Source organism: Schistocerca serialis, chromosome 1, assembly GCF_023864345.2.
Source record: "Schistocerca serialis cubense isolate TAMUIC-IGC-003099 chromosome 1, iqSchSeri2.2, whole genome shotgun sequence".
In the NCBI taxonomy this organism is placed as follows: domain Eukaryota; kingdom Metazoa; phylum Arthropoda; class Insecta; order Orthoptera; family Acrididae; genus Schistocerca; species Schistocerca serialis.
The window spans coordinates 456,324,491-456,344,014 of record NC_064638.1 but is presented as its reverse complement, the minus strand read 5'-3'; the positions used below and the strand labels follow the sequence as shown (position 1 = coordinate 456,344,014).

General features: G+C 42.2%; 1 pseudogene; it reads left to right on the top strand.

The window, feature by feature from the left end:
- Positions 1 to 13,368: 13,368 nt before the first annotated feature.
- Positions 13,369 to 13,485, top strand: LOC126419754 (5S ribosomal RNA; annotated as a pseudogene).
- The last annotated feature ends 6,039 nt before the right edge of the window (positions 13,486 to 19,524 follow it).

Here is a 19,524-nt window from a genome sequence, read left to right as displayed (position 1 = left end):
AATGCCTCGCCTTATTTGTCAGGTAATATGTCGTTATCAGTTTGGATAATAAATTGCAAGAAAGAATTTAGAGTAAAATAAGACCTCTATTCCGCTCCATGTTTCCAAATAGCATTACTGTTGAGAAGACTGGTGAGTAGCTTTAATAGTTTCTTGTATCACGCCGTACTGTGTGGGTGGTTGGTTGCAGCAGCCCTCCACTTCTCAGTCAGAAACACAAAGTTGGCAAAACCTTCGTGCTGCTGCCCCCTTTTTTTCCTTGTCTTCTGGCCAGCATCGGACTCTTCTCATTCTCCTTTCTTCCCCCCCCCCCCCCCCCTTACGCTCCGCCTCCGCTTCACTCCTCAGTTTCCTCCGGAGCACCCCCGAGAACCATTTCTCTTCGGTACTTTCCGTGCGCTGAGTTCCGCTGCTCCGTGGCGCCGCCCTCCTTTCCCTAACACGGTGTTATTAAAGCAGCTTTGCCGCGTTATCTTAACGAGTGCGATCAAGTTTATTGGCGGAACACGCCGGCACGCACCGCTGCCTTGCCGCCGTTGTTTCTCGCTTTTAATCTCCGGCAGAGCCTCTGCCCGCCCTGACGCCGACCACAACATTTCCTCGTCGCGTACATAACGGCGGGAAACACGTAGCGCCCCAGTGTGTTATAACTGCCTCCGCGTCTAACAGTAGAACTAATTATTGTGGACGATAGTGAGTATAGGACATTCACTGATATAACAAATCGAATGGTATTTCGTGCATATTCGAATCAAATAATTATGGCACTCTACTTACATCTGTCCTAACCTCTTTCATAAGAATGTAAGCTGCAATAAAACGATACCGCGATAACCTTGAACGTTTTATTATTTATTTTCTGCCACAATGAAATATAATTTCAACAAGAAGTTGTCCGTCTCAGCCGTAACCGGTCATTACCGCCAAAATTATAATTTTAAAATATCTGTAGATAAGACAGAAGTAACGGCATTCCAAGGTAAGAAACGGGTGCCATCAGAACAAATAATCCAGCAATAACATGTCCTTTAAAGTACCTAGTCTGTGACAATTCTTTGATCATGATTAAAATATGTAGAATAAAACAGCGAAGTTTGAGGATGTCTGGAGGAATTAAAAAAAAAAAAAAAAATAACGCGACTAACGAAATGCAACTCAAATTCTGTAAGAAACTTGCTGCGCCGGTGCAATCTTAGGGATCTGAGGCTTGAATAATAGGGGTCAGGTATTTTCTCTGCCTCGTGATGACTGGGTGTTATGTGATGTCCTTAGGTTAGTTAGGTTTAAGTAGTTCTAAGTTCTAGGGGACTGATGACCATAGATGTTGAGTCCCATAGTGCTCAGAGCCATTTGAACCATTTGAGCCAGCTTGAATAATAAACAAGGAAGACATAAATCTAATAGTGACATCAGAAATGAAATTCCTTAGACCAGTTCAAGGATTTAAGCTAGAATACACATTAAGAAACGAAGATATCAGAAACGAGCTTAAAATACAGTATGTGCGATAACAGAATAAACCAACACCTAAATGCGGGAATAGAAGGAATTTGTAAACAGAAAGCAAATAGACAACCATAAAAAAGCTGTAATATACATTCAAAGGCTTAGGAAACGATGGATTTTGGAATCTGACGCTGGAACAGGTTCCTCGAACCTAATTCATGAATGTAAATACTGCAGATGATTTTCTTTTATGTCGTCTAAGTTAAATAACATGTATTAACGAATTCCTGTAAAATACTGTACAACTATTGCTCCTATTGTGTCACTAAAATAGCCAGAGAAATTAAAAACAACGCAAAATCAGAGGAGTTCGCAGCTCTTGGTCTAGTGGGTTACTGCCTCTGGATGACGGAGTGCCAGGTTCGATTTCCGTCTGGGTAAGGGATTTTTTTCCACCCGGGGACTGGGTGTTTGTGTTCTCCTCATAATTTTAGCATCATTCGGGAAAATGGCGAAACTGGACAGTGAAAATACGGGGAAATTGTTCGGTCGCTGATGAACACGACGCTGAGCTCTCCGCAAGCCAAAAATCATCATCTTCTTCATCTCAGAATCAGAGGAGCTAAGGAACAAAGGACGAACAGTACAATGACAGAGTATGCGAGCTAATGTTGTTGGCCTCTTTGGTGGCAGGATGTCCGAGAGGGACCAACGTTTCCTCCCCATGACCTCTACAGGGTGTCCCAGAAATGTAGAGGTTTTGTTGAGAACAAATCGAAGGCAGGAACCCGTGTAGAGAAACGTCATCCAACGACGTTACGGAACGTCGAAGTTGTAGGCATCCTCACCTGTCACGAAGCCGCTCCTTTCAGCAGCAAATGTGACTTTATAAGCTGATGGGTCGTAGGAGGAACTTCTCAAGCCGGCCGGAGTGGCCGAGCGGTTCAAGGCGCTACAGTCGCAGGTTCGAATCCTGCCTCGGGCATGGATGTGTGTGATGTCCTTAGGTTAGTTAGGTTTAAGTAGTTCTAAGTTCTAGGGGACTGATGACCACAGCAGTTAAGTCCCATAGTGCGCAGAGCCATTTGAACCATTTTTGAACTTCTCAATATGTTGTTATTAGGTGATCGCAACAGATTGCCACGATCGCCACTGGGGAAGACTCCTATGAGTGCGATGCTTGTTACTTACTTGGATGACGGTTTAGGACACAAGTTTCCACCCACATTTTTTCCTGGAACCCTTTAATATCTTCAGTGTTTCTCGGTATACGTGAGAAAAATAAACAGAAGATGGAAACCCGTGTCCGAAACCGTCATCTACCTAAGCAATAGAGCATCGCATTAATATAAGGTAAGGCCTTTCCATGCAGCAACTAACTCCGTCTCTCCACAGCCAATCGTAGCAATCATCCACGATCACTGAGTGACAAACAACATTGCGACAGCTCCGTCTACAGTCCATCAGCGTAAAAAGTCATGTTAGCTGTGAAAGCGGTGGCCTAGTGGCAGGCGCCGACATTCCGTAGCGTAGTTGGATGACGTTTCCGGACAGGTGATCCTGTCCTTAATTTGTTCCTCAAGACAACCTCTACAACCTCTCTAAGTTTGTTGCAACTCATTTGAGATAGGCTACCCTGAATAACCTCTGGTGCCATATTGCTCAAGTCCTTACTCAAGGTCACATCCATCTGATCTATGGTGTTTGTGTGTTAGACGATTCTATGGAATCAGCGTTGTACGATATGACGACGTTAAGGTACGGCAAGATGGCAGGAAGGAGGAACCCCTTGATTACATCGTGAGTGAAGTTGCCCAATTTGTTCGTATACCACCTCGATATGTCCCATATGTCTACAATGAATGACGTGTAACACGGATATGGACAGAGATCGTAATAAGTTCCTAACCGACAGGAACAGGTAGCGCGTTGTCGATGACAATCGGTTTCTAACCCTATAGCAGTTGTTGCCTGTCTGTGGATACTCGTCTGTCTACAAGCTCCTGAGCGAACGTAGTGAACGGAACTGCATGCAATGGACATTTGAGAATAGGTACCTCACACTGTCTCACACGAGCGTGTAAAGACGTATGACTTCAGTGAACCGAAGCACACATAAACTGGACAAGGGCTGAATGGAGGCATACAGATGGTCCGACGTGTTTTGCCCTTTTTCAAACCGAAGGGTCAATGTGGAGGGACTAATTTGGAACAGAGGCGACTGTGATGTTTTCAGGAATTCTTTGTTCCTTGACTTGAGCCAATTGTTTCGCGGTACCATGAACGTTATACAAGATGTTTATTTTAACATTCGTGTGAACCAAAGAGGCCCCTTTTTCTACATCTTCATGATGGGTATGCTCTGGACATTCCTGTCTTCCAAGATGAGAACATAAGTGCTCACGCCTACATTTCTGGTTTGGTGAACACTCAGGCACCCTGTCGCACCTACTGTAGGCCGCTAAATCATCCGATCTCAGTCTCACAGACTATGCAATTGGATGAAACGTAGTAATCAACATCCCCGCAATTTGTTAGCTACACGAGATCTAATTATCAAAGCGCGTTGAAGAGTCCTGTGGATTCCCATCCCCCCCCCGCACTGAGGCCATTATCATGGTTACAGGTGGGTTTCCACGGGATATCTGATAGGGGTTTCAATTGTTTTGTACGCTGTGCTTACTACTGTAGCTCTAAACCATTTCACCGACAAAGATAGGTCAGTGTTAAAGCCACTGCCCTCATGTTGATTGAAAGATGGGCTTTAAATTCCGTTCTGTCATCCTATTTCTTTTACATAATTTCCTTATATCAGACGAAAGTACGGAAATATTCCTTCGAAAGCGCCCAGTTCCTTCGCTCCAAGTTAAGTGGCCTTACGATGAGGCAGTAGGCTTTAATCGATTAGGAGAGGAGTTCAAATTTCCGCTACTCATCCAGATTTAGATTTTCCGTGGTTTCCTGACTCCTCTCCGTAAATAGATAGGGGGCCAATTCTTGGATGGTTTCCTTGAAAAGGGCACAGCTGATGTCTTCCTCCACTCCAGTCTAGTCCTAGCTGAGTCTCGTCTCTAATGTCTTCGGCCTCTCGGGACCTTCCTTCCCAGTCTCATCGCATTACAGTGCTTCTACTCATGTGAATTCGATATTCCTTCGAAACGTATTTTTAACTGTTGATATAGTGCTCTGTGGACGTGATATGAGAGACAACAGTGTCCGGGCCAAGCATTCAGTCGGCGTGCGAGTCACGCCGCCAGAAATAAATCGCTGGCGACAGCGACGCCGTAGCAAGACCACTAACCTCTAGCATCGAATACTGGTGTGTACAAAGCCGAAACTGAAGTGGTAGGAGAGGGGAGAAACTGATAAGGTGCTAGACCAAAAGTAAATTACATATTTTGCTTAAAATTATTTATTAAATGGTTCAAATGGCTCTGAGCACTATGGGACTCAACTGCTGAGGTCATTAGTCCCCTAGAACTTAGAACTAGTTAAACCTAACTATCCTAAGTACATCACAAACATTCATGCCCGAGGCAGGATTCGAACCTGCGACCGTAACGGTCTTGCGGTTCCAGACTGCAGCGCCTTTAACCGCACGGCCACTTCGGCCGGCAATTATTTATTAGACAGGCATTCAAACTTCAATATTAAAACCCAGAAACATTGTTTCACTTTCACAGAACGAATAACGCATGCCCTGTACTTCATATTACCATTCCTGATGACAAAGTGCTACAAGAAATAACAGTTCAATTATCCTATGATGATCCACATGAAACCAAACTGTAACTACAAATTTTACATACTGAGATAGCTAAAGAAAATAGAAGGTGTCAGAACTTAGTTTCAAAGGCTTTAGATGGCAAATACATAGTTGCCACTTTATATTTGACATTTAAAGATTTTCAAACTAACTTTTTATGCCTTCTATCCACTAGATATACAAGTTAAGCTCTAAGTTGAGAAACGTAACTGTGCTTACGAAGTTTTGACGTAATTCCGTTACATAATTTCCAACTGATCAAACTAATTTAAATTTGTAACTATAATAAATTATTACGTCTTGTAAATTGCATTATGCCAAACTTCAGTGCAGTGAACAGATTAAAAACACACAACTGTGATTACGTAACTTCAATACTGAACAACTCTTAAAATTAGAAACCTAAGTACACAAATAAGAAATAACATTAATGACAGGTACACAACCTTTTCAAAGTGGTAGCTACCCATGGGTGCCGATTTACTTTATTACAAGGCACTCAGTTCGATCAGGCAGTTATAAAAACAGTAATGACAGCTTCGAATTAAGTAGCAAATTTCGGTAGCTAATTGTCCCACAGTACAGAGAACTTGAAAAGCGAAGTAATAATTACAATCGACTAGCTTACAATGACAAATTAAAAAAAAGGAAAAAATAACTGATTACTAAAGAGCATGGCTGCAAACAATAACACACAGGTACGATTCCCACTGTCAAATAGCTGTTCCGTGCGTTTTTAAAACATCAATCGTCAATGTGGCCTTTACGATGCATTAAACAATACAGAAAATTTGGATGTAAATAACTGAAACATAAATTTGTTACCACATGCAACCCCCACACATAAACGAAATGGACGGTGCTTATACCCTAAACAAGGACATAATTCGTGGCATCTGTTACACACAATAATTACAGATTTGAAACTTAATGAAATGTGACCAACTTGAGGTCATGACATTGTTCAAAACTTAACTGGAGAGTAAACACGTTAACCGGATTGTAGGCGTAACGAGGGACCAGGAGCAGCACAATACTCTACAATTTCAGAAGAACCCAGGAAAAGAGTGACACTGCACCATAGGTTAGCTCTCAAGACCAACTAGAAAGAACATGGTGGCTACAGACAACCAGAGTGTAGCGGAAGCGACGAGACTCCCCTAACAGTCCGTCACAGTGTCACCAACACACTGCGGGCGCCACAAGGCTCTGTGCCACAAAATTCCTGAATACCACGCAGCACCCTGACTTGTCTCTCAGGACGCTCACACCACAGCCACCTGCCGCGGCCCCTGTCAGCACACCGCGTCATTCGCGGCACCTCGCGGAGAGCCGCCACATAACACGAGCACTGGAGTCATTTGCTACAAGCTAGCCGCGGACGACTCGGAAACCTTAGGAGAAACTCGCCTTTAGGTGTAGCAAACAAGATAATCGAATGGGGATGTTACTGTCACAAACAATACGGTCAGAAAATTATGTAATTTCATCAGGTTAGTTATTCACCCACATAAGCACTTAAAACTGTTGCAGTTTTACAAAGGGCTTGGCTAGTACACTGCCTTCGAGATGGTTTAGTGGAAGGCGCTGCATCCTTGGACAACCACTGATGTAACATAATAAAATAGCCCACTTGATCTGTGTCCATCGCCATAAGTCCGTGATCATTGTAAATATTACGTATTCTTATTACGTTAAATGCTACAATTGTTTTCTCAGCCGCCTCGTTTCTAAACGTTCGATAAAACATTTGCACCTTCTCTAGTACTGAACTCCACTGCAGTTATGACGTAATAGTTTTATGTACTTCCCTTAAAAGATCGAACCTTGGATGAGGTAACAACGCTCATTGCCTTTTCTACTACCAGTTTCAGAGTCACTCGTTTCATTTTGATAAATATTCGATTCAGTTACTGAATTATCAGAATTTGCCTTTCGTAAAGTTCGATTTCAGTATTATCTGAACAGATATTCCGTCGATTGCTTTACACGATTCACACCGTCAATCGCACACAAATAAACAGTTGTCACTCATTTTACTATATCATGCATATTCAGTGACCAGCGATAAAGAGGCGGTCATTTTTTTTTAACTGATCGTGCTGCTATAGCTGTAGATTTGATCTTTTGCTATTATGTCAATAGTAACAACGAAATAAAAAAAGTGCAATTTTTGTTGGTGCACTGTTCTCTCTACGCTGTTAAGCATCTGAACTACACTGAACTGCGAAAGAAATTTTTATCGGCATGCGTGTTTCAATACAGAGATATGTAAACAGACAGAATACTGCACTGCGGTCGGCAACGCCTATATAAAACAAGTGTCTGGCGCAGTTGTTAGATCGGTTACTACTGCTACAATGGCAGGTTATCAAGATTTAAGTAAGTTTGAACGTGGTGTTACAGTCGGCGCACGAGCGATGGGACACAACGTCTCCCAGATAGCGATGAAGTGGGAATTTTCCCGCATGACCATTTCACGAGTGTACCGTGAATATTAGAAATCCAGTTTTACCCTTGACAATTGCACGTAACAAAGCTTTACGCCTCGCCTGGGTCCGTCAACACTAACATTGGACTGTTAATGACTGGAAACCTGTTGCCTGGTCGAACGAGTCTCATTTCAAGTTGTATCGAAAGGATGGACGTGTTTGGGTATGGAGACTACCTCATGAAACCAAAGACCCTGCATGTCAGCAAGGGACTGGTCAAGCTGGTAGAGATTCTGTAATGGTGTGGGGCGTGTGCAGTTGGGGTGATATGGGACCACTGATACGTCCGGATACGACTCTGACAGGTGACACGTACATAAGCATTCTGTATTATCACCAGCATCCATTCATGTCCATTGTGCATTCCGACGGACCTGGGAAATTCCAGCAGGACAATGCGACACTCCACACGTCCATAGTTGCTACACAGTGGCTCCAGGAACACTTTTCCGAGTTTAAACACTTCAACTGGCCACCAAACCCCCCAGACATGCGCATTATTGGAATACCTTGCAACGTGGTGTTCAGAAGAAATCACCATTCCTTCTTAATGTTAAGGATTTATGGACAGCCTTGCAGGATTCATGGTGTCAGTTCCCTCCAGTAGTACTTCAGGCGTTTTTCGGGTCAATGCCACGTCGTGTTGCGGCACTTCTGCGTGTTCGCGGGGGGTCTACACTTATTGGGCAGGTGTGCCTATCTAGAAACATACAAAACATTCCTTCACCATGATGGCGGCACTAAGTTTCCACTAGGAATCGAAAGCAAACGGGAGCCTTCTTGATCTAGTACCGATCAGTCATCACCCACAGGTTATATGTTTCAGAGCAGTATAAAGTGCACGAACTTTTCGCTCAACGCCTGGATAGGGTCGTACCCATGGACTACACAAACACGCTCAGGTCCGTGGACTGATTCATAGAGCATTCTGGAACGAAGGGGTGGTACTTAGTCCTGTTGATGGTACAGGTAGCCTGATCGGACAGAAGGTACCGTTCACCTGTGGGTGTCAGACGTATCACGGTTTCTTGTGAGCATAACTTTCATGGATGTACTTCCATAACATATTTAAATGGTGCCCTGTTGATAAGTGCGATATATCACCTCGTATGTATCTTGACATCCTTACCTTGCTATCAGCGTCTGTCAGTGTTTACCACGAATCATCAGTAATGTAAATTTTTGTCTCCTACTCTATGGCCATGAAGCAGCAACCGTAATATAGCTCTTTTTCGTTACTTCGAGCGTTCCACGACGGTGTTCTCCCAAGTTTTGCCCCGAGATGACTGGTGAGGGAAACTGCACTACGTAGTTGACTTCTATGCCAAAGGAGACGGTTTGTTTCTGGGTGGCACGTCTCCTTAGCGGTTACTGTTGTCCAGTACCGAGCTGGGGAGTGGAAATATATTGAATAAAGACAGGCACTGAATATTTTTCCTTCCGTTAAGTGTCTACTTATGACATCCGTTCGCTCGCCTTTGAATTACGTACTCTAATCGCTAGCCACTGAAAATTTCACAGCAATAGCTCTGTTAGTTTATTGTTGGCAGCTTGTGGAGTGAACGTGTGTCACAATCGATTCTAAGCATCGCCATGTCTGATTTTCGTGAACAGCGTGATGCAATAAAGTTCTCTTGAAGAGAAACGCTACCGAAATCTACAAAGAGATATTTTGGGGACTCTGAAATATCTAGCCGAGCATGTTTCCTTTGGCATCATACTTTCGAATATAGGGAAAATGCTAATTGCAGGAGAATCAGGTGCACCTGTTACTTCCATAACAGAAACAACCATCAACACAGCAGATGCCTTTATTTGTGGTGACTCATGTCTCATTATGGGACAGCTTGCACACATTCTAGCAATATCAGTTGGGAGCACTCACACAATTTAAAAAGAACATTTGTAAATATCTAGGGTAAGTGCACTATGGATACCGAGACTCTTCACTCCACAGCAAATGCGGTTTAGCAGCGATGTGATTTCTATTGTAAACAATGTACTGAGGAAGAGAGCGATGCTTAGTGACAGAACACACCACTGCTGATGAAACATGGGTGTACCGTTATGACCAGGAGATGAAGCGGAGCAGCACAGAATAGGTGTAACATGGTCAACACCCACCACAAGAGGCACGAGCGCAGAAGTGAGCCAAAAAGGCCACGACAATCTCTTCCTTTTATTACTGGAGGATGGTTCACACTCTCACACTTACAAGACACATTAGAGTCAAAGCAAATTACTGTAAGAACATCTTGAAGCAATTGGTACAGAATTACATTTTTAAAAAAATAAACTTCATCAGGCGATGAACGCTTCATCACGACAATGCCAGGTCACGTGTTGCTAAACGCTGTGATTGAGATGCTGGTACAGAAGCTCATCTCTGTGGTACTCCGTCAGCCTTACGGTCCCGAACTGGCTCCATGTGTCTTGTGACGCTTTTCTTAATGTGACGGCCGAAAAGAAAATTGAGGGAGGCTCGACAACGGGATCGAGGCAGTGAAAATCTTAGAGACAACCCTGAAGAGAATACCTAGGAGCGGCTCCGTGCACGTCTTCCAGGAATAGCAAAGGAGGTGGGAGACAAGTGCATTGTGTTGGGTGGCGGGGGGTTGCCGAGTATTTTTAGGGGAAAAAAGACTGTATGTGTGATTTTTTACAATAAATTCTTTTAAGTGCGTTAGTGCCAGTCTTTACTGAACACCCCTCTCAATTTGGCGGCCTGTGTCTCTATAAAACTCAGTGCTTGTGCCAAATCGAATGGAATGACTCATGTGTCGGAAGCATGTCTCCAATTGTTGTTGTTGTTATTGTTGTTGTTGCGGCCATCTGTTCGGAACCTCTTCTGATGCAGCTCTGTCCTGCGCGAGTCTCTTCCTGTCTCCAAACGTCTGCAATCCACTTCTTTACTAACCAGAGTCCTGTAGCAAAGTGCTAGTCTCCCAAGGAAATTTTTACCCATTCTCCCTCTCCATCCCACATTTGCCTCCATTACCAGAGTGACGATTCTATATTGCCTCAGTATTTTTACTATCAACAGATCCCTTCTTTTGGACAAGCTGCACCACGAATTTCTATTTAGTCAAGTTCTACCACAAATTTATTTTTGTGCCCAGTTGGACTCACTATCGCTTCGTTAGATATTAGATCTACCCATCTAACTTCCAGTATTTACTACAGCACCACTTTTCTTCTCTTCTTCATTAGTTTGTAAACCATTTTGGCCTAGTCACAAGGCTGCATTCCACCCAAATAACTTCTCAACAAACTTCCCAGCACCTAAATTTAAATTCAATGTTAACAAATTTCTCCTTCTCAAAAACTCTTTTCTTGTTATTGAAAGTAGACATTTTATACCCTCTACTTCACCCATAGTCACATGTTATGGTGCCCAAATAACAGGACTTATCTCCTACTTTTACTGTGTCATTTCTTAAGCTCACACCATCAGCATCATATAAATTCTCAACCCCGATACCCTTATGTTCAACATATAAACTGTTTTCAAGAAGGTTTCCATTCTGTTCAACAAATTTTACAAGTCCTCTGTCTGTGTGATAAAATTTGAATATCATTGGAATGCGTAGTTTTTCATAATCGTGTTCTTAGCGCCTAGATTCTTGAAATTGTTTATACTTATTTCGTAATTATTTCTATTTTTTTTTTGCTAAATGCGTTTTATCATGGATATTATCTTTGATTCAAATGGATCTAAGCACTATGTGACTTAACATGTGAGGTCATCAGTCTCCTAGACTTAGAATTATTTAAACCTAACTAACCTAAGGACATGACACACATCCATGCCCAAGGCAGGATTCGAACCTGCGACCGTAACATCAACGCGGTTCCGAACTGAAGCGCCAAGAACCGCTCGGTCACAGCGGCCGGATGGTATTATCTTTTTTTTACACTGCTTACTGTCCTAAAACAACCTGTAACGTACCTAAGGTATCCAAGGTGATTTTGATGATTTTACAAAAGTTAGTGGACTTTGTTGAAAGACTATTATCTCGTATGGGGAATAAAATTCCAGCTGGTATTCAAAAGTGACTTAAAGTACTTCATGTAATACTGATGAAATATACTATTTGTAGAAGACAGCGTTCTTTCATCTTTTTTCGCGAGTAATGGGTATATGTAGAGCAGGACATAGATTCCTGAATTTCTTGGCTTCTCTGTCTTCTAAGTGAGTGAATCAATGTTTTTGCTTTTGTGCACCGCTTATTTTTTTCTATTCTCTAACATTTCGTGACGACTGTTATTGGCTTAGCTGGGAACACGCATTGAATTAAGTACTAAAATACAGTGAACCGCTAATTAATAATTTAATTAACGTATTTAATTACTTCACTGCAGTTCCAACCGTATTGTCGGGACAGTATTTCAGCCACAGAAGTTGCTGCTGTGTCAGCTTATTACAGGTATGCCGGAATGTCTAAAATGCTGTTTTTCTAAATATCTAGCAAGCCAACGTGTACTAGTGTAGTTTGGAAGCTTAAAGCGACGTTTCACACTTGCTATCAAATGAACAAAAATAATAACACCATCACAGAGGGTGAGAGATTTTCATGTCATGTCTCAGTTTTTTTCCTGCTGTTCATCACTTTTGTTGGAACGTTGGTTCGCAATCACTATGTGGGGTTTTTATGCACCATCAACATGTTTTATTTTCATCTTTTCTACGCACAAAAATCTCATACTTAAAGAGCACTATTTATGGTAAACATTTTTTTACACGGACGCTCTCGTTTGTCAGTTTATTTTCATAATTTTAAAATACTACAAACAGAAAGAAGCTTCGTAATCAATATTAAATAATGAAACTATATACAGAATTCTGGGTTTCTCTGGACAGTGCTGAGCAACTTACGTAATTAACGACGAAGTAAAAGTATGTGTCATTAAATGGTCACTGTAACATTCATACATCTTGGGAATTTACGTACGTAACTAAGAACGATGCACTTTTGTTGCGACGATAAAATGAAGTATCACTCCCAGTATCTTTTAAAACCACCCTAAAATAAAAATTGTCTTAAAGAGGATAACATGTAGCCTCTTAAATGCAGACCTACTCCAGTGGTTTGTAGGTTACGTATGTATACGTAGGTATCTTCTCAGGTGACAAAAATGGGCGTGGCTCCACAGGTGGTCTATGATAGACGCGTAAAGGGTCTTACGTCGACTTAAATGTTGTTAACGGAGAAGATTCGCAGGGAAACCGACTACTCCTTGTATTTTTATTCACTCAACTTTGCCTTTAGTGTGAATTTTGACGGATGACATCGATGAAGTCCATAGAAGCACAGCTTGTTTTGGACTCTCGCGAAATATGGGACGGAGTATCATGAATATGATACGCGCGTTGGGGTGGGTATCATTGAAACAAAGGCGTACTTAGATGCTGCTTGATGTTTCCACGAAACTCCTATTTCCAACTATCTCCTCTGAATGTGAAATTATTTTGTTGGTGCCCACCTACAGAGCAATGAACGTTGTAATAAAGTAAAAGAAATCATAGCTCGCACGGAAAGATTTAAACTTTCATTTTTCCCGCTTGCTGTTCGGAAATGGAATAGTAGAGTAGTGTGGAAGTGGCTAGATGAACCCCTCTGCTAGACATCTGCGTCTGAATTGCGGGGTAGTTATGTAGATTCAGGCAACGGCCTTGCCGCAGTGGATACACCGGTTCCCGTGAGATCACCGAAGTTAAGCGCTGTCGGGCGTGGCCGGCACTTGGATGGGTGACCATCCAGCTGCCATGCGCTGTTGCCATTTTTCGGGGTGCACTCACCCTCGTGATGCCAATTGAGGAGCTACTCGACTGAACAGTAGCGGCTCCGATCAAAGAAAACCATCATAACGACCGGGAGAGCGGTGTGCTGACCACGCCCCTCCTACCCGCATCCTCAATTAGGATGACACGGCGGTCGGATGGTCCCGATGGGCCACTTGTGGCCTGAAGACGGAGTGCTATGTGGATTCAGATATAGATGTAGATGCACTAATGCACTGTATGAAATTTAGGCAAATTGTCTGTAAACAATCGACTTCATTGTGTTATTACTTATGAATATACTATCCGACCACGATATTATTGCACTTTGCTTTCCGTGAAGGTTATCAGAACCACGCGATGACGTTACAGTTAACAGGTACAGCGGTCGCCAAGGGAAACGTATCGCACTGTGAATGCTTTCACGACAGTTGCGCATATACTATCAGGTAGTTCAGCGTGACTTCGTGAAATTATCAAGACAAAAACTCACAACGTGCTAACCGGAGGCCCTTGCACCCAAGTGCAATAATATTGTGCTCGAGAAATAGCGAAGCTGGGCGTTCTAAGAAACATTCCTTTGTCCCATTTAAAGCACATACCAGGTGGTGACAGATTAATAAACATTATTTTGTACGTTTACTGAACGACAGCTATTCTGTTAAATGGTGTATTGCATTGCGTACTGTGGCTGTTTAATCTTCGGTGCATATGTGCAGAGTGAAGGAATGAATGAAAATTTGTGCAAAGGCTGGGATTCAAACCGTGGTCTTTCGTTCACTATTCAGATGAACTAACTGCTACACCATCCTGGCACAGTGATTTTCCACAACAGCACGCTTCATCTCAGCTGGTATTTCCACCTCCCCTAAGGTCGAACTGTACTGCTAAGGCTCTCCAACTGCACTGGAATAGAGCCTCAACATCATACAAAAAGGGGGCCCTGCTTAAAACCCAGCCATAGGTACTTCAATCAAACGAAACTATGTGACTCCATTTGGACTGCGGAGGGAGGATGCCAGGGCAGTCCATGCAGTTGTGCAAAGACACTATACAAGCGTGGCGTAGTGTTAGCGCTTCTGCCTAGTGATCGGAAGACCATGGTCTGAATCCCGACCTTGGTGCAAATTTTCATTCATCGATTCAGTCTGCACATATGCATCACAATGTTTGAGACTTGAAACGGTCTCTGGAACCATACAGTTTTATTTACTTAATCTTCAGTTACAACGGAAAGGAGTTAACTATGCAGTAACAATTTACTAAGCTCGACGTCGTCGTAAAATGATTAACGTCTCATATCTCTCTCTATCTCTCTCTCTCTCTCTCTCTCTCTGTGTGTGTGTGTGTGTGTGTGTGTGTGTGTGTGTCACGCTCTCTGTTTTTTTTTTTTTTAATATACTACGTCTGATAATTATGCGTTGCGCAACAGGTTGCTAGATTTTTTTCTTCTTTTCCAAGACTATAGCTTCCCAATTGCTGTCTACAGCCACGTTCAAGATTTTTAAATATATCTTTGACTAAATGAAGGGCTATAGATTTTTCTAGAGTTACGGTAAACTGTCTTACAGTCCAGTATTCTACAAAAACTGAACCGTTCTCTACTGGGACGTTATTAGCTCCGTAGAATGACCTTCGGCCAGTGCGAGAATATTGCAGAGCTGTACGACATTATCCCCTGTCCGAAGTGAATGAAAAATGACATGTGCTGTATGAAACTGTATGAACACAAAAGAATACAAAACTTGTATTGAAACTGGAACATAATTGCAATTGTGGTCTTTGAAGTAGCCACATTTGCTGGTGTTCCTCTCTTAATCGTGGGAACGAACGTATCAATAGATACAATTTTATAACATATTTCACAAACATCGTCAGCAAGCAGTTTGAAATTATCCGGAAGGAATTAATCTGCTGTGCATAGACCTGTCTCTGACGTAGACTACAGATAAATTAAAGGAATAAAGGCGAAATCCATGTATTTCTTTGGCACAGAGATCCTTTTCCTTTGCTTTTACTCTTTGCAACATTACGCTCGCTAACCTGGATCAGATCAGCTGAACTAGCCAGTGCCATTTTGGGAGACACCGCCAACCATCGAAGTAGTTCTCTAAACATTCTGCGTGGTGTCTGTTTGTTCTCTATCGTGTCTCCCTACCACTTTCGCGCAACGACGCTCTGAGCGTGTCTTTTAGGGAATTGACTAGTTTGAACCTGGGACCTGTTGCTGGTAAGGAGACGCCAGACCACACATGACATGTAGAATTCAGAACAGTTCAGTGAGACTAGCGATGATATAACCAAATACTCAATGATTTCAGCGTCAGCTCCACTGCACTCCCTGTAAAAGAATCTTAATGCTAACTAAATTTAGTGGAAGGGGTTCAAGGCTTTCCTATGTTTAGTTAGCTGGTAAAATAACGTCGAAAAAGCAGTTAAGTTTACCATTGGAAATTTTATTCTACTCACAAAACATCGTTTATAAATTGCACTATTGATAAAAGGAAATGTTTTAATACAGGATGGTAAAAACCGACTGCGTTCAACAAAAATGTGAACGAATATTCCCTGAATGGGTTTCCAAGTTCTACAATGGATCTAAGGATGACCTATGCCATATCACATCCATAATCTAGGTTTAAATTAAGTTTCACAAGAGAGAAAACTATCAAAATGGTCTACAGTGACCCTCAATTATCTTTAATTACTTATCTAACTTGTCGTAAATTAAAGTGGCTGATGTGGCTTCTCAATAACTATATAACAGAAAAATCATCGCGTTTCAGATTTTTACCTCAAGTGGCAAATGTGAACACCATGAGCTTTAATTGACGATCGACACTAGTATTACGTAAAGGGGATGTAACAGATGAGACTTCTCCAGTTCTGAGTGAAGCCATATGCGCTCAAAAATGCGGCATCGCGTGCGTTCATTACCTTGTCGGTGTTCGTCTGGGGCCGGCCGCTGGTGGCCGAACGGTTCTGGCGTTACAGTCTGGAACCGCGCGACCGCTACGGTCGCAGGTTCGAATCCTGCCTCGGGCATGGATGTGTGTGTTGTCCTTAGGTTAGTTAGGTTTAAGTAGTTCTAAGTTCTAGGGGACTTATGACCTCAGCAGTTGAGTACCATAGTGCTCAGAGCCATTTGAACCATTTTGTTCGTCAGGGGGCGACGGCCGGCGCAGCTCCGTCCAGATCGCCCTCTCGGAAGCAACTCTCTGTCCTAACTTCTCCTTACTACAATTTACCGAAGTTGGTTAAAAAAAAACTATCTGGCTGTGTTTTCATCTGACCAATCAGGGTCTCAATGTTAACCTTAAGCTCCGCCTACAAAAATTCTGTCCATCCATTGAGAAACGTTATACTTTTCGTGGTAGATCAATGTTTTTAAAGTTTGCAACGTAACAGAGAAGCGAAAAAGTCTCACGCTAAAACTTGCAGCTGGTGTGGTCCTTTTAGCTTTATCGTAAGATCTATACTGTTCTTCTGGAGGGCTCTAGCTTTTAAAATGGGCTGGGGGGTGGTCCTAACGTAACAGAGACGCGAAAAAGTCTCACGCTAAAACTTGCGGGTGGTGTAGCCCTTTTTGTGTTATTGTAAGATCTATACTGTTCTTCTGGAGGGCTCTAGCTTTTAACATTGGCTGGGGGGTGGTCTTGACGTAACAGAGACGCGAAAAAGTCTCACGCTAAAACTTGCAGGTGGTGTGGTCCTAGCGGTTAGCTGGCGACGTGGGTGTCCGTCCGTCCCTTATCGTAGGGCCTTCCAGCTTAACACGGTTCTGCTCTCGGCTTCTGTTCTCGCTTCTCCCCTCGGAAATGCGTCTGTCTCACGGTGGGAATGTATGACATGCATTTAGGCATTCTTGTGTTAGTCTGTGGTATTCCATTTGCTCACTCGTTACTCGTATTACTTTGGTTAATTTAATGTCACGATTTATTCGGAGCTATGTGACATGCTACTGGATTTGCTTATCATGTCAGTGTTTTCATGGAAGGTGTTGGATTTGCCTGACACCTCTTCAGACCTATAAATAAAATTAAAGTTGAAATGTAAGTGAAAAAGTGTAACGAATATTTATTGAATGAATTTAGTTATTACGGACTTTTTGTTGACGGTTAATTATTATTAACTAAATACAAGAATATTCGAGAAAACCAGTATTGGCGACGATGCATACAGAATAAAAGGAAAATTAATCACAATTTATGTGTCGATTTTCTTGCTATACGTCCGATTCGAAAACGATGGCATTGTATGTAAATGTACTGTGCGATAATAATTTCGAATGTAAAAATACGAAAAACATTGTAGAGCTGGTCTCCGTTGACAATCCAGTTAACAATTCCGCATGTAAATGAAATCCAAGCAAGTTTCCTCATGCTAAAAACAAGTCGTTGTGTGTGGTTTGAAAACTCTTTGAAAGTTTCAGCTTCTAATTCAGAACAGTGAGTTACAGTGGCCAACACATTATACATGTTTGATGATTTATTCCCACTCTCTCACAGAAAGAGTTTGCCTTCAGTTGGCTTAGAGTTGCTGAGTGCGCCTTCTGTTTTGTTCCGTACTCACGCACGCACGCACGCTCTCTCTCTCTCTCTCTCTCTCTCTCTCTCACACACACACACACACACACACACACACACACACACACACACGACATGAAGTGCAAACAAAAAAATTCAGTTAGCCCTCACACTGCAGCACACTTAACGCAGAGTTGATCCACTGTAAATACACTTATTTTTCATAATCAAGGCTACATAGTCTTTAATCATCTGCCGTAAATGTTTATATAGCCCTCGTTGTAATTTATTAACAAATCCATCAGAGATTTCTGTTAATACCCTGAGCCGGTCACCTGTCACTGTCATCAGTACTTCATGCCCTTTAATAAAAACCACGGAAAGTGGTTTAGTGGTGAAATCTTGTTGAGCGTTCGGAGGGTTTGGGGGGGGGGGGGTGTTAACATTGCTAAACACTACAGGCGAGTACCGTGGTATTCCTACCATAAGGACATGGCCCCGTTTGTTCTCTTGAATTGATGTAATATTAATGGTATCTTAAGTGCAGCCTTTCTGCAGGCTACCAACATTATTGTTTCCTGTAAAGACCCACTCATCCCCTCCCCCGACCACTTTCCCCTCTTTAGTTTTCCCCTTTGTATTTGTTTGGATATGGAATAATTCGTGAGTAATGTGACAGTAATATGATCTTCAGATGGCTGCTGTTACTACTGAGGGCGACAGTGCATTTTACTAATTACATTATTTCGTCTGGCGTATATATATTTTCGAAAGCAGTCAGTTTGTGGTTAGGCTTCTTCGTCGATTTACAACAATTTGTAACCGGCTTCTTTAGTCGACAGCGTCTTGTTCATACTGATCTAGTCCTAACTTCTAAGGTGTAATTCTTCAGTTCATATCTCCATTTTCTCATCGTACTAAAACCAAGGGAACTCAGGTCCAAAGTTGTAGATTTCTAATGCTCGTCTCTTTCAACAGACTCGAAGTCGACTCATTCAGCAAAACGTCATATTACTCTTTTGTTACGGGTCTCCCAACATAATTCACCCTTCAAAATAAGTCTTGACTCGAGATTCTTGCACAACTCGATTCACTTACGCGTCCCCACTCTCTCAAGGCCACTTACAGTCCTTTCTTCTTAATTAACAAAGTAAAATTTATCGCTTTAATTTCAAAGACTTTATAATATGCCGAAACGAAGCATCGCATTAGATTGAATACAGATTAATTTTTTTGCTGCATGTATTAATACAATCATAAGTTTTTTCACAGATACAGACAATACGCACAATTAATTCTGACAGTTTTTTGCCTGTTCTACTCCAACATAGAAAATTCTTCAGACAATAAAATCTCAAAACGAAAGGCTAACGCTGACATATTCATAGGCAACATTTTAATCAAACACAATTATGCATAAAAATATCCTCCATTGTTGTACCTTATATGTCCGGTTAGTTTTCTTCAATCGGGTACATTACTGTACGAGGGGCTTTTAAATAGACAATGACC